This window comes from Desmodus rotundus, chromosome 13 (assembly GCF_022682495.2).
Source record: "Desmodus rotundus isolate HL8 chromosome 13, HLdesRot8A.1, whole genome shotgun sequence".
Classification (NCBI taxonomy): domain Eukaryota; kingdom Metazoa; phylum Chordata; class Mammalia; order Chiroptera; family Phyllostomidae; genus Desmodus; species Desmodus rotundus.
In genome coordinates, this window is record NC_071399.1 from 67,170,217 (window position 1) to 67,184,834 (window position 14,618).

The window sequence follows — 14,618 nt, forward strand, 5'->3', positions numbered from 1 at the left end:
CCCTTGAATAAAGGCAGGTTAGGCATCCCTTGGCTCCATGAATTTTCTTCCCTCTCCCTGAACTCCAAGTGCAAGACAAGGGTTTAGAAGGAAACAAAAATTTCAGACCAGAAAAGGGAAGAAAAGAAACAAATAAACAATTTTGTAAAAGCATTCATCAGATGCAGAAAATATTCAGGTCTTTAGAGCTATGGAATGGTAGAAGCTGTGGGAAAATGGGCTGAACCAGGATATAAAGAGTTTGTTATTCTATGTTTAGAATTTATTGTGTATTGACTACAGAATTTACTATGTATTTTAAAGCAAATTCTATGCTTTAGAAATAGAAGTTTAATAGCTTGGAGGTTGATGGATTGGAGTGAGGAAAGATTGTAATTGATAGGGAAACTCAAGAGTTAAAGAGTTTACCTTCAGTTATAGTTGATAAGTTTAGGAGATTAATGGAGATGGAAAGCTGTTATTCCAGGGACTGGAATGCATGACCTATTTCACTCCAGGAGGTTGATAGGTAATTCAATTTTTGTTCAGCAGAGAGTCTGCAAGGGATTGAGATAGTATCTGAGCCACTGTGTTCCAGGGAGGGAACATCAGTGACTAAGATAAAGAATTGTTCATCAGCAAATAAAGAAATACTAGGAGGGGATAGTGAGGAGAGGGGTTTTCAGGAACTACTATAAAGGACACAGGGACAAAACCAAGGGGGAAGGTGGAGGTGGGGGAGGGAGGTGGGTTTGTCTGGGGTGGGGTGGGGGGAGGGGAGAAAATGCAGACAACTGTAATTGAACAGCAATAAAAAAAATGTTTAATAATAAAAAAAAGAAATACTAGGAAAATTACCAGATTACAACTCTTATCTGATTAACCTTTTCCAAAATACCTTGCCTACCCTATCCTTCCCCCTATAAAAAGGTTAAGAGGAGATGCTAAGATCCCCAGAATCTGAATAAAGTACCCATAAAGATTCAATCCTTGTCTCTACTTATTGGTTCTGGTAGTGACAGGCAGCACTGACACTGACTTTTCCGGTTTCAGAATCAGATACACTAGTCGGGGGTTTTTTACAATCGTCCATGAAAGAGAGAGTTAAAACCTAGACTCAGTACAGAGAAAAATCAAGAGATGGGAGCATTCAGAACTTAGCAATTAAACATAAGTAAAAAAAAAAAATTGTTCTAGTAGAGATGCAAAGAATTTAGCTATTTATTTTGAGATGCTTTTGAAATATCCAGATGGCTCTATCTTATTTGTAGTTTGTGGTAAGTGAAAACCTGACCTGCTGTCTGCTAAACTGTGAGGAGGGAACTGAGAATTGAAAAATAAACTGCAACTTGTACAATATACCATGACTCTCAAAGTAATTAGCCAATCCAGCAAAAACATAATGTTCTTCAGAAAATATCTATGTTTATTTTTTAAACTCCAGTTCACTGACAATCACATGGGCCAAGACGGTCAGAGACAAACTGGTCTAAAATTGACTCTGCACATACCCATGTGCTCTGAGGGACTGAATGTACACACGGACATTGGAGCTCTAGCCACACACAGCTCCTGCAGCAACCAGACCAGAACAGCCAGTGAGTTCCACTTTTCCTACTTTTTCCTACTACCAACTCAGTACCACCTAGAGAAAGTCAAACACACTCCCAAACTGACCCACAGAAAACCCACTTTTAGTTATTCCGCTTTACCTTCCCCCATGCAAACAAACTCCAGTCACTATATTTGAAACATTTTTTTTCCAGTACAAAAAAGTTTTCCCATTCCTCTATCAAACTCAAGCCAAATTTTAATAACTTATTTTTATTAAAAAACATGAACAAATATAAATTCTAACAAAATTAATGGCATTATTTCAACTTACAATTCTATAATGTATAAAGATTGATAGAATATAACATACTGAGATTGAAACCTTTTCTATAACATCTAAGGGATCATTTTTTTCGAGATTCTTATTTTAGCATAAAGATATCTGCTTCAAGTTTCTTTTTTCCTTCTTTTTTAAATTAGAAAAGAGTTGGGCCTATAATCTTTTTGACATTTTAATATCCCTTGTCTTTATCAAAAAAATTATTGAATATCTAGTATGTGCAAGATTTAAGTAATGCTAATAAGAATCTGAAAAGGAAAATCACCTATAAAAAAACAAGGAAATGTTTCCTTTTTTTTTTTTCATTACCCAAACCTGAATCTGTTTATACATTCATTGTGAGTATTTCGTGTTGTAAAGTAAAAAAAGTTTACTGGTGATTCAGAGTTACTCCTCTCATCTTATTGATTGTAAGGGAAACTTAAAATGACTATTAGGCTGCCAAAAACACTTTATTGTTAATGATAATTTGTTAGCATAATAAACAATATGTCAAGCTCTAATTTCCAGAATAAGCATAAAAAGAAAAAAGACAACTAAATTGAAAAACACACCACCCTGATAATTAGAGGAAACAGTACTTGAAATGTATTCAATTCAGAATGAGAACAAGAATCTTACAAATTTACACTATTTCAGCTTCAAACGGATGGATTTTAGTGGAACTTTGTATATCATAACACAACCTTGGGGTGTACTCCTTATGTCATTCTAAAGAGCCTGAGAATGCTGTAGTCAAAATAACAACGATCTATAGATACTGCCACAGATCATTTACCCTGTTAAAAGACTTGATCTCCTTCAAGAGTTTCAAATATCACTCTTACTAACACCTATTTTTATTCAATCAATCTCTTTGTGCCTAATCAGAGCACAAAGTGATTGTGGGAGGGGAAAGGTAACAATAAGCATCGATAATAAAACTTATTTTGTATGAGTTGACCAAGCTGAAACAACAAATACAATGTAATTACTGTCTCAAGCATTTTTAACCAAAATAAGCAAGCATCACACTTGTTACCAGATTTGTTATTTGGTTTTACAGAAGGTATTCTTCTCTATGTTTGCTCTCTGTTTCAAATGTTACCATATTATTTTCAAGTAAATTTCAGCTTTATAGATGATGATGATGATGATGATGATTTTGAAATTAGTACCATATTTGAAAGTGGAATAAAAACACGTTTGTTTCAGTGATAAATCTCATATTGGCTCTAAAAATGCTTGGCAGTCAAATTGCATTTGAATTTTAAATTTTAGAGTCCTTTTCTGCACCATCTTTATTATACCCCACTTTTTGGTAATGACATATACATAAGTCCATAGTAAATAATCCATTCAAGGATGATTATCCCTGAACTATAAGGTTCTATGAAGACATGGAATTTTCTTTTTCCTTTCCTTTTTTTTTTTTTTTACTACATGTTATATCTCTGGAAGATATTTCATTTTGCTTCCAAATAAAGAATATTCCTAAAATATGAAATTCACAAAGTCAGGGAATTTTTTGCATGCTATTTCCATAGTAGATTTTTACTAAAGTTTGCATTTAAGAAGAGATTTAGAGCAGAAAGTATAGCTATAAAACCTTCAGGGAAGTACATCAAGTGCCTTATGCATTAGTAATCCTAGAAATAATCAATGCAATACATGAACTTATTTTTGTAACTCAGACCAGAAAACTTTAGTAATTTCCTCAAACAGAAACAGCTAACAGGTGAAAAGGACTGGATCTAAGAGCAGAATAAATTCTTTTTAGTCATTTTATGAGGTTTTGTTTGCCCAGTATTCTGAAACCAAACTACTGTTTCATGAGAAAATATGCTTTGAGCCCTGAACAATCAATATCGAAGCACATATTGGTTATCATCCATAGTTATGACATGGCGTATGATCTGATTAAAAGATAGATCTAATGTAAAATGTTTAATATAGGAAATTAAATAACCCTGAAAATTACATTATTTGAAGCTGAGTCATCAGCAGGTGAGTTTCAAGGGAATGAATTTTAGGCCTGTGAGCTACAGGCTTGTTTTACTGCGAGTTGTTAACACTGTAAGCACATCAGAGACAGTATGAGGGTATTACAAATAAAACCCTGGCAGAGCCACAACACTCACATTTCTTGTTCTGAAGCCAGTCAGGGAGGTGTTTTTCTTTAATGTGCATTAAAGAAGAAGAAGACATCAGAGACATGTAAACAGAAAGTAAAAGAATGTTAAAATGCTTGCTGAGATAGGGTAAATCTAGTCTATTTTGAAAAAATATCTTTGACTACAATGTTCAATTTCACTTAAGATAAATTAAATTTATTCCTACAATTTAGTTTGGCTAGAATTATATCTCAAATCCCACACAAAATAGCATAAATATAAGTTTAGTACAGATACTTGATTTTTAAAACATATGTGTTGTTTGGGTTATCTGAGACAAAAATATATAAAACATTTGATTTCTCATTAAATTGTTTAAATTTTATTTGGATAAATTTTCCCCAATATTTCTATGTGTATTCTAATTATTTCTAGAAGCAAAATTATAATTTTAAAACCTATTTATTATCAGTTGATAAAATATAAATCAGTTTAAATTGTTTAAAAACTGTTTAAATTGTTTAAATTGTTTAAAAATTGTTTAAAAAATAATAGCTAAAACCAGAAAATATTTAGTATTCATTCTCTCTTTCACACACACACACACACACAGACAAAATATACCTTCATATATCTGCTCCTTAAAACCTGAACATATTTTTTTTATATTTTAACTTTTAGAAGTAGGAACAAACATAATACATTTAATTGATATCAAAACAATATAATAAACATATATGTATTTAAGCCATCAATTAACATTTTAAAATACTAAAATTAATATCATGAATCAGTGATGTTTCAGGGTTAATTTTAAAATACATATTGGACAATAGGTATAAGAGTAGTTAAGGGTTTAATTAAACAAAACTGTTCAATTAGTAATTGAAATTTTACATAAGATTAATTAAATCCATCATTACAGAAGAACACACAATTTTTGAAATCTCATTAAGGAAATTCCCCTATTTCCATAGATGTCTTGAATTAGTGTGTTATCATTATAAATATCTTCAAATGCCTAGTGTTAATATTTAGGCTTTAGGAAGAAATACACTGTTCAATGGTCACAAAAAATATGCCAAAATAATATATTGATAAAATGAAAGAGTAATTTACTTTTTCCCCAGGTTTATTGAATTATAATTGATATATAACATTGAATAAGTTGAAAGTATACACCTGATGATTTGAAATATATATATACATATAAAATTGAGGTCAGCCTAGCCCAGAAAAAGTGTAGCCATTGTTAATATAATGAGAATGGTTTGCTCAACACTGATGTAAATTGGCAGCAAAGGAGAGTGGACTGGAATGCACATGCGTGAACAATGGCAACTTCAGTGTACTTGTCAGGGAGATGGTAAACGCCATTGAATAAGCATGTGTACTGTGTGGCCATCGCATTCAAAATGACTGAGAAGAGCAACAAATCTGCATCAAATCTTATGTTAAGCTTAACATTCCTCTGTGGAAACTATTAGATGATTCAGAAGGCTGCAGCTATGGGCAACTGGTGATTGGTTGCTTCATCATGACAATGTGCCAGCTCATGCATCACGTCTCATGCAGCGTTTTTTTGGCAAAATGTCAAATCTCCCAGGTGACTCAGCCCTGCTACAGCCCAGATTTGGCACCTTGTGACTTCTGGCTTTTCCCAAAGCTAAAATCATCTTTGAAAACGAAGAGATTTCAGATTGTTGATGAGATTCAGTAAAATACGAGAGGGCAGCTAATGGCAATTGGAGAACTGTGTGAGGTCCCCCGGTGCCTACTTTGAAGGGGCTGAGGTGTCATTGTCCTATGTACAATGTGTCTTGTATCTTCTTCAGTAAACATCTCTATTTTTCATATTACATGGCTAGATACATTCTGGACAAGCCTTGTATATTGTGTGTTAGTTAACAATGTGTCATCTCATGTAACATATTTTAATTTCACTTCAAAAATATTTTTATAATTGTAATCATAATAGTTCCTGAGAAGTGTTGGAATGCCTATAGGCATATAGAAAGAAATAATATCTCAATTTTTACAATATCAAATCCTTTCTTTCTCCATAAAGTAAGAATTAAAATTTTATATAAATATACATATATTTATATATATGTATATTTATATATTTATAAATATATATATATAAATATATATATCCTTCTGAATGTTTTTCTACATGTTTAGGTTTCTGTGTGTATTTTTTGTTCATAAGTTTTAAAAAATAAGTAAAATTATACATGCTGTTAGGTAACTATTTTTTTAAAACAAAATTTCTTATGATTGTCTTTCATATTCGTGTGTGTGTGTATGTATACATTTCACTCATTTTAACCATGGTATAGCATTCTACATCATAATTAAAACATATTTTCTTCCATTTTTTGTATTACAAACAATGTTGCAACTAACACCATTAAATGTATATTCAGGTTTGTCTACAGGATAGATCTGCACATGGATATTGTCTGGAATCAAAGGCATATGCATTTAAATTTTGACAGGTGCACCCAATGTGACCACACATCTTTCTTTGGCTACACTGACTACACGTGCATCAGCAACATTTGATAGAGCCGGTTTCCAACACAACAACAGGTTAAGGTAGAATCAGCTAATTGGCTGTAAGTTTTGCCAATAGGATGGAAGCAAAATTATTGTTTGAACAGCAATAATTAGTATTTTAAATACTCTGGTATTAATGATGTGAATCTCAATGCATTTTAAGACTCAAATGTCATATGTATTTGTTGTCTTTGAACTGTATCTTTATCAGATTTGCTCATGTTTCTATTAAGTTGTTTTACTTATTTTATTACAAGATTTTTCAAATATTGTATATTACAAACTTTATTTCAAATTTCAAAATTCTTAGGAATAGATAAATCCTTTGCTCTTTAGTGCTTGTCATGTATATATTTGGTCATAAACACACAAAGGGACTATCTGTTGTTTGTCTTATTAAGCACCAGATATAAATATTAAATATGAATTGAACCCAAGGTATAAGACATTTAACTTACATACAACTTATGATCATATACATTTTCATTAATGAAATAGTAATGTTTCAAGTAAAACTTACCTATTATTTATTTACAACTATACCACTATACCATTTCCTTCTACTGCAAACTAAGGGGGATGTAGGCTGTAAAGAGACAGACAGAGGGCTGGGCATGACAGAAACTCATATGAATATATCTTTGGTTTCTGGGAATGTAAAAAATGAAGTCTTGATTGTTATTACAAGAAACTCATAGCACAGGAGAGGAGAAAGACACTGCGCATCTCTAAAAAGCTGCACTTGAAAAGTAAGTATTAATTATATGTTCTTTTGTTTTAAGAGAGAGTGGAGAAAGAAGGGAGAAATAGGGAGCAAACATCAGTGTGGGAGAGAAACACTGATTGGTTGCACACCTCCAACAGAGGACCTGGCCAGCAACCCAGGCATGTGCCCTGACCAGGAATCAAACTGGCGACCCTTTGGTTCCCAGTCCGGTGCTCAACCCACTGAGCCACACCTGCCAGGGCAATATGTCCTTCTTTATCTTGGGCTTATTTTCTCTAGATCATATCATATCGTCTCTATTAGCTCATAAATGCACATAAAATCATATTAATTGTCAAGGAATTTATGAACTTGTACATAATTGCATTTAATCTCCTACATTTCAAATCCCAAAATAAGGACATGTTTGCACTCACAAATAAGCTTAGGAGGAAATAATCCCATTAATTGTGCAGGTTTTTACTTTGATAAAAGAAACAATAATAATTTTCTGTGTTTTCGTACATGAAAACCTGACTTTGATAGGTGTACTGTTCTATGAATTCTTATGTTCCCAGAGTAATAGGAATATATTCCAGTAAAGAACAGTAGTAATTATAGATGTAAGACACATATCGCATGTCCCAGAATTGGGAAAACTGCTAATTGTATAACAATTATTTAAAAATATGAAATGAAGAATATTCACATTGTGAATTGGCTATGAGTGTCTGACCAGAACTAGCCAAGCAATTACGAATTTCATAAGAGTGATGATACATATACACAATCAACAATACAATTTTTTTGAAATCTTGCATTTTTTAAAACTGATTGCCATAGCACGTGAATTCTCAACTGGGACAATATCACATCAAAAGAAAAGGAATATGGGAGGAGATTAGGTTTTTATGGGAGTTTATGGCCCTCTAGAAGTTGACAGTACATAAACAGATAAACAGTGTATGTGATATTAAAATTTCATGGTAGTAAACAGTTTAGAAAAAACTATATAAAAATGATCTTTAGGAGAGCAATACTTAAAAATAAGTTTGGGAAACATTGTGGTAACACAATCCAGACAAAAATCTATGAGTAGTTATTTGGAAAAATATTTTGCCTTTTTACACACATTGAAATTATTTCTTCTGTGATTTAATTCAAAATTTATTTATTAACTGTTTAATGTAGTACTTATAGGTCTGTCTTTGGTTTCAAGTTTTGATGTATTAAAGATTGCTTCAAAAATTGTTTTAAAGCTTAAAAACACATGGGTAATAAACTGAATTATCATAATAATCTTTACTAAAGGTACTAAGAACTGTTTTTCCTTTTTGGACAATTCTATGAAATAGAAATTACAAAATATATTTTTCTGCCATCATAAATATTAAATAAAAAATCTTTTGTTAATTTGTCATTTTTGGTTGGTTCATTTTATTCTAATTTAATATTATATAAAACATAATATTTTTATTCTTTCTTAAACACTTTTGCTTTTTAACAAATATGAATATTTTCTCACTTCAAGATTCCATTCTGTTCTCCTAGCACATAACCTGACTCATGAGAATTGCTGGCACTAAATTCCTGCTCTACACGTGCTTAATGCTCCAAGATTGTGTTGAGCTTGAGCTGTAGGAATAATTCTTTTTCATTTTCCCAAATGCGAATTGCCTTACAAGATTGAATATGCTTTTTTATCTAAACTATTTAATCCTGCGTGAAGATTTCAATTCTTTCTTGGACGTTTAGTTATATAATTATAATGGAAAATCGGGACATTGGTCTGCACTTTGTCACTGTGATTTGGAATAAGCCACTTAATCTTCATAAGTCTCAATCATCTCAAAAATAAAACAAAAATTAGTCATTACTCTGTTTTGTACCTCGTAAAACAATTTGCAGGGCAAATATATAAATTAATATATTTTGAAATAATTTTAAGTGTCAAATTTCTAAAATATTAGACTGGCAGTTGTTCTATCTACACTATAAGAAGCAGTGATTAATAGTGTCAATTTGCACTTTTTTCCTAATTCATAGGAGCAATATTTCACCATCAAATTGTCTAAAGTCACACAGTTAAAATTTTCAATATATGTTTTAATAGAAATAGTACTATTTTAACTTTCTGTCCTTATGATCGGGGAAACATTCACATTTGTTTCTTAGAAACTACACTATAGAAGGTATTTATTAAATGTTTGCTGACTCTATCTAACAGATCATTCCACTTCAGTTTTATGGTATTTTGGAAATGTAGGTGACATACTATATAAAACACTGACAATATTCTTCAAGTTTATGGTTGTAGAAATTTAACATCAATGTAGTATTATTTGGTTATCCTGATAGCTGGAATTTTGATGATACAAGCTGAATAATTATTTGATACCTTCCAAAATTTGATCTTTTTACACAAAACCAACATTATGATTTATAGTATTTATACATCCTTTCAATATGGGTCATTAGGTTTGCAATTTACAATTAGGAAATATAATTTTGCACCATTTAAAATGGCTTATATGTAACATTGATAAAGTGCTCAAAAGTCAGAGTGCTTATGACATCTTACAGGTATCTCAGCAACTCAGGGCTTGACCCATCTCGACTTCTATCCCATCTCAGAGTAGGCTAACGATCATTGGTTAGTCATTGGTTTACCAATGGTAATCAAGCCAACTGGCTATTTTAGAAAAGGTAGAAAAAATATTTAAATATTTTTAATAATAGATGTATTTTTAAAATTTTCCCATAAAGATAATTGGTATCTTCTTTTTTTCCCGGGTAACAATTTTATTCTAGTCCACAGCACAAAATTTTACAAACATTTTAGTGCCTTTGACGGTGTTACTTCAGATTAGACTTTAAATAAATCCACAAAGGTTAGTATATTAAAATGAAATAAGCTCTGGCTGGTGTATTGAGCTCTGGCTTGTGAATCAAAGTGTCTGTTAATGGTATGATTCCCAGTCAGGGCACATGCCAGGGTTGCAGGCCAGGTTCCCAGTAATGGGCACAAGAGAAGCAACCACACATTGATGTTTTTTTCCTTCTCCCCCTCTCTTCCCCTCTCTCTAAAAAATAAATTAATTAAATCTTAAAAAAATAAATATACACAATAAAACAACAGGCATCCAGATGTTGAGAATTATGCAGGCAGGTGTGGTCTGCTCAGTGGTATTACAGAGTAGTTCACCTATTTAAGAATTTGTGAGTGAATATCAACTCACCTGTTCCTCATTCCTGTATAATTCACCAAAATCAGAGCATTCTAAACATACACACAAAAAATAACTCCCCCTTTAAAAGGTGTATCAATACAAAAATTTAATGAATAAGCCTACATGTATCATCAAACCAACAATTCCATCAATCAAACCCATTGTTAGAAAACAGTCAATATTGGCATCTGATCTAAAGGCAAGTTTGTCTCATTCATTAAAACACCACCAGGAGATTAATCAACAGAACAACTAATGTGTTAGTCTTAATATAAGACACTGAGGGAAAACCAAAAATAATTATAAAATACCACTTTCCTGAGATAGCGTATAACCCATACACTACAGACACATGAGTTTCTATCTGTCAAACAATGATTTAAATATAATTGTTTTTATCTAAAAGAAAGTATATTGGGAGATGCAGAAGTAATGTAGATATGTAAATATATGCATCTAATTCCACTGTTTAAAGGGAATAGCAAACTGATAATACAGAGTGACAATGACTTAACCTTTGGGCACCAAAGAGGCACCACCACTATCCATTGTAATTAATAATGCTCTTCAGGAGTTTGCAGCAGATTGCCACCCAACGATACCACAATACAGACTAAGCGCTCATGCACTGTTGAAAAAAACCCTAAAAAAATGGCAAAGGTGCACAAAAAAAGTTGAATTTTCTGAAAAAATTGATGATATCAAACATACCTTTCCATCATTAGTAAATGAAACAAAGTCAAGTATAGAGCCCAAAGCAGCACAGAATTCAGAGTCAGAGATTGGCAGAAAAAAGTCTGGAAAGCTGCAGTTTTTTAAAAAAATCACCAATTTCTCCATGGCTAATAAAACTATCAGAAGAGGTATAATGTTTGTAGAATGTTGACCACTTGCTTCAAAAATGCACATGGATGAGGAGCCACGGAATGTATGTCAATGGAGCATTTTTAAAAATTTACAAAAAGCTGAAGTTACTATTTAAAAACTAACCATGTTATGCCAAGATGAACCATGGTAAAAGTAGTGTAAGTTCTATCTATGATTCTTTACACAGCTGATGGGAAAGTGATAGAAACAATTTTCTCTTAAAAAGGAAGCTTTGCTATTGCACTGACTTGGACAACCTGACCTAGTAATTTAGAAAATCATGTAGTAAAATATGTAAAATTAAAATATAAAATTCTGGTTTGTAAACATCAGTTGGCCAAGTCTATCCAGAGTCCTGCATGACAGTGAAATGGAATGAATAATTCGTTCACTAACATATTTATTTGTTTTGGAAAATTCCAGGACACAGAGTTTATACTTTCACACTTACTATATTCGAACTATATAAAGAAAGTCAGTGTAGTTGTCTTCTTCTTCTTTTTTTTTTTTCTCCTGTTCAATATTCAGCTCTTACCCCACTCCCATGTGCCATAATTGAAATAGTACTGGTTTGAAGACCTAGTACAGATTGGTCATAAATGCCGCATAAAGTCTGCAGGACTCAGTAAAGATATTTCCAAATGGCATGGTAACGCACTGCAGCTGCCGTGATCACAAACAGGTGCCAGATGGCGTGGGCAAATGGAGTGACGCCATAGGCTCTCGAAGAGAACAACTCATAGGCCGTAAATTAAATCCCTACAAGCAAGTTCCTGTAGTTCATTAGTGTATTCATTGTGTCATCATCAAGGCTGGAAAGAAACCCGTTGTGAGATTGAAAAAGAGCTCAACCAACTTATACTTTTCATGGTAGAGAAATACATAGAAATACATAAATGGTTTCCCTGCTGGTGTGAGCCAGACAAACCGATGCATGTAAGATGCCAGGGGTCCAAGTTCACAGACATTTAATCATGGTGCATGACACAACAATGAAGAAATTGACAACCATTCTATCACACATGTGGGAACAATGCTCCTCTGTCCTTAAGTGTTTCTTTTTCCATGATACGATGTGAAATGCTGTGGAAACAAAGCAGAGGACACAGAGACTCACTCCATAAAGACATGCTGTTATTCTCTCCTAGCAGTCATCACGTGATCGAGAGGGCCATGCCCACGGCGGCCTAAACGATGAGGAATGTACGTGTGCAACCTGAAGCATGTTCATAACAAGTTAGTTTGTAGTGGCTCTGGCTGAGCCACATGGTTCGTGAACTGCGGGAATCGATTCTTGAACCAATTTTATCTTCCTCATTTCTTAGCATTCAGAGAACTTCATCTTATCAGTGCTGGTGGCCAGGCATGCGGCCCGCGTGGATTTGTGCTACTCCAGAGGCTGCCTTGGGCTTGGGCTTCTCTGGAGTCTGCCTGAGTGGGCCAGGCCATGGATTAGGACAGGGTTGGGGCACGATCAGGTGCCTTGGGGAGGAGAGAGGATGCTTCAAGGGCCCTAGTGCCTCCTATCTCCTACCTGCACCTCCAGGGTTAGTGATAGGTACATTCTTAAAGGTTGATAAAAGTGTGGATGTTAATATTAACAGGATGCGGTTCATTTCAGCTAAGCCATTTCTACATTAAAATTGCACATTTAGAATATGTTTGATGAGTTTCTTTTTTTTTTCTAGTTTTCTATGATGCTGCTTTACTTCCTCAATTTATGGAAATGGATCAATGGTCTAAAATTTGCCCACAGAGGCATGAAAATATGTATGCAAATAACAAAATAAATAGAACAACTTATAAATGCAAATTATAAACAGAATCTTTCTGTGAATTTTTACTTACTGAGACAAAAATTCTGTATAATTTTATCACCCCAATAAAAACAAGGAAAAGTAAAGGATCACCCCAATAAAAGAAGAGGAAAAGTAAAGTTGTAACTAGAAAATATGATAAAATATTATGTATTTATATTCTGCTTGCTAATTGATTATCTAATAAAAAACTATGGCACATGTATTGATTACAGTGGCCTTGTAATACAGTTTGATATCAGGTATTGTGATCCCTCTTACTTTGCTCTTCTTTCTCAAAATTGCAGCAGCTATTTGGGGTCATTTATGGTTCCATATAAATTTTTAAAGTGTTTGTTCTGTATCTGTGAAATATGTCATGGATACTTTAATAGGTATTTCATTGAATCTATAAATTGCTTTGGGTAGTATGGCCATTTTGATGATATTAATTCTTCTGATCCATGAACACGGCATGTGTTTCCATTTGTTTGTGTCTTCCTTGATTTCTTTCTTCAGTGTTGTGTAGTTTTCTGCACACAGGTCTTTCACCTCCTTGGTTAGGTTTATTCCCTGGTATTTTATTTTTCTTGTTGCTATATCAAATGGGATTTTTTTTCCTGAATCCTGCTTCTGATGTTTAATTGTTGGTATACAAAAATGCCTTTGCTTTCTGGATATTGACTTTGTATCCGCTGTTATGCCAAATTCATTTATTATGTCGATCAGTTTTTTGATGGAGTCTATAGGATTTTCTATGTATACTATCATATCATCTGCAAACAATGACAGTTTTGTTTCCTCCTTTCTGATTTGGATGCCTTTTATTTCCTTTTCTCGTCTGATTGCTGTGGCTAAATATTCCAGTACTATGTTGAATAGAAGTGGTGAAAGTGGACAACCTTATCTTTTTCCTGATTTTAGTGAGAAAGATTTTAGAGTTTGCCCATTGAGTTTGATGTTGGCTGTAGATCTCTCATACATGGCTTTTATTATGTTGAGGAATGCTCCTTCTATTCCTACTTTGCTGAGTGTTTTTTCTTATCATAAATGGGTGCTGTAACTTATCAAATGCTTTTTCCTCATCTATTGATATGATCATGTGATTTTTGTCTTTGCTGTTGTTTATGTGATGTGTTACGTTTATTGATTTGCTCCACATGTATTCATAAAATCAGCAAAGATTTTACATAACTGTCAAAGAAAACAAATTGAATTTACTGGTAAACAAATATACTATTGACTTTTGGAAATAACTTCAAAATAATATTTTCCAATATATCATTCATTTTATATTTTCATGTGGAGACAGGGTTAAAGCTACTATAGTGTCTTTTGCATTACAGCAATTCCCACTATTAAAGTTTCCTAACCATAACGGTGCTGACAGTCATTTACATGGAGGATAGTAGAACATCGTCATAGTATGTTATATAATAAATAAGTACATATCAAATGTCATAAGGTTACTACCACACATTTACTAAGGTG

At 33.0% G+C, this 14,618-nt stretch overlaps 1 pseudogene; it reads right to left on the reverse strand.

The window, feature by feature from the left end:
- Positions 1-11,924: 11,924 nt before the first annotated feature.
- Positions 11,925-12,895, reverse strand: LOC112310382 (monocyte to macrophage differentiation factor pseudogene; annotated as a pseudogene).
- Between the last annotated feature and the right edge of the window lie 1,723 nt (positions 12,896-14,618).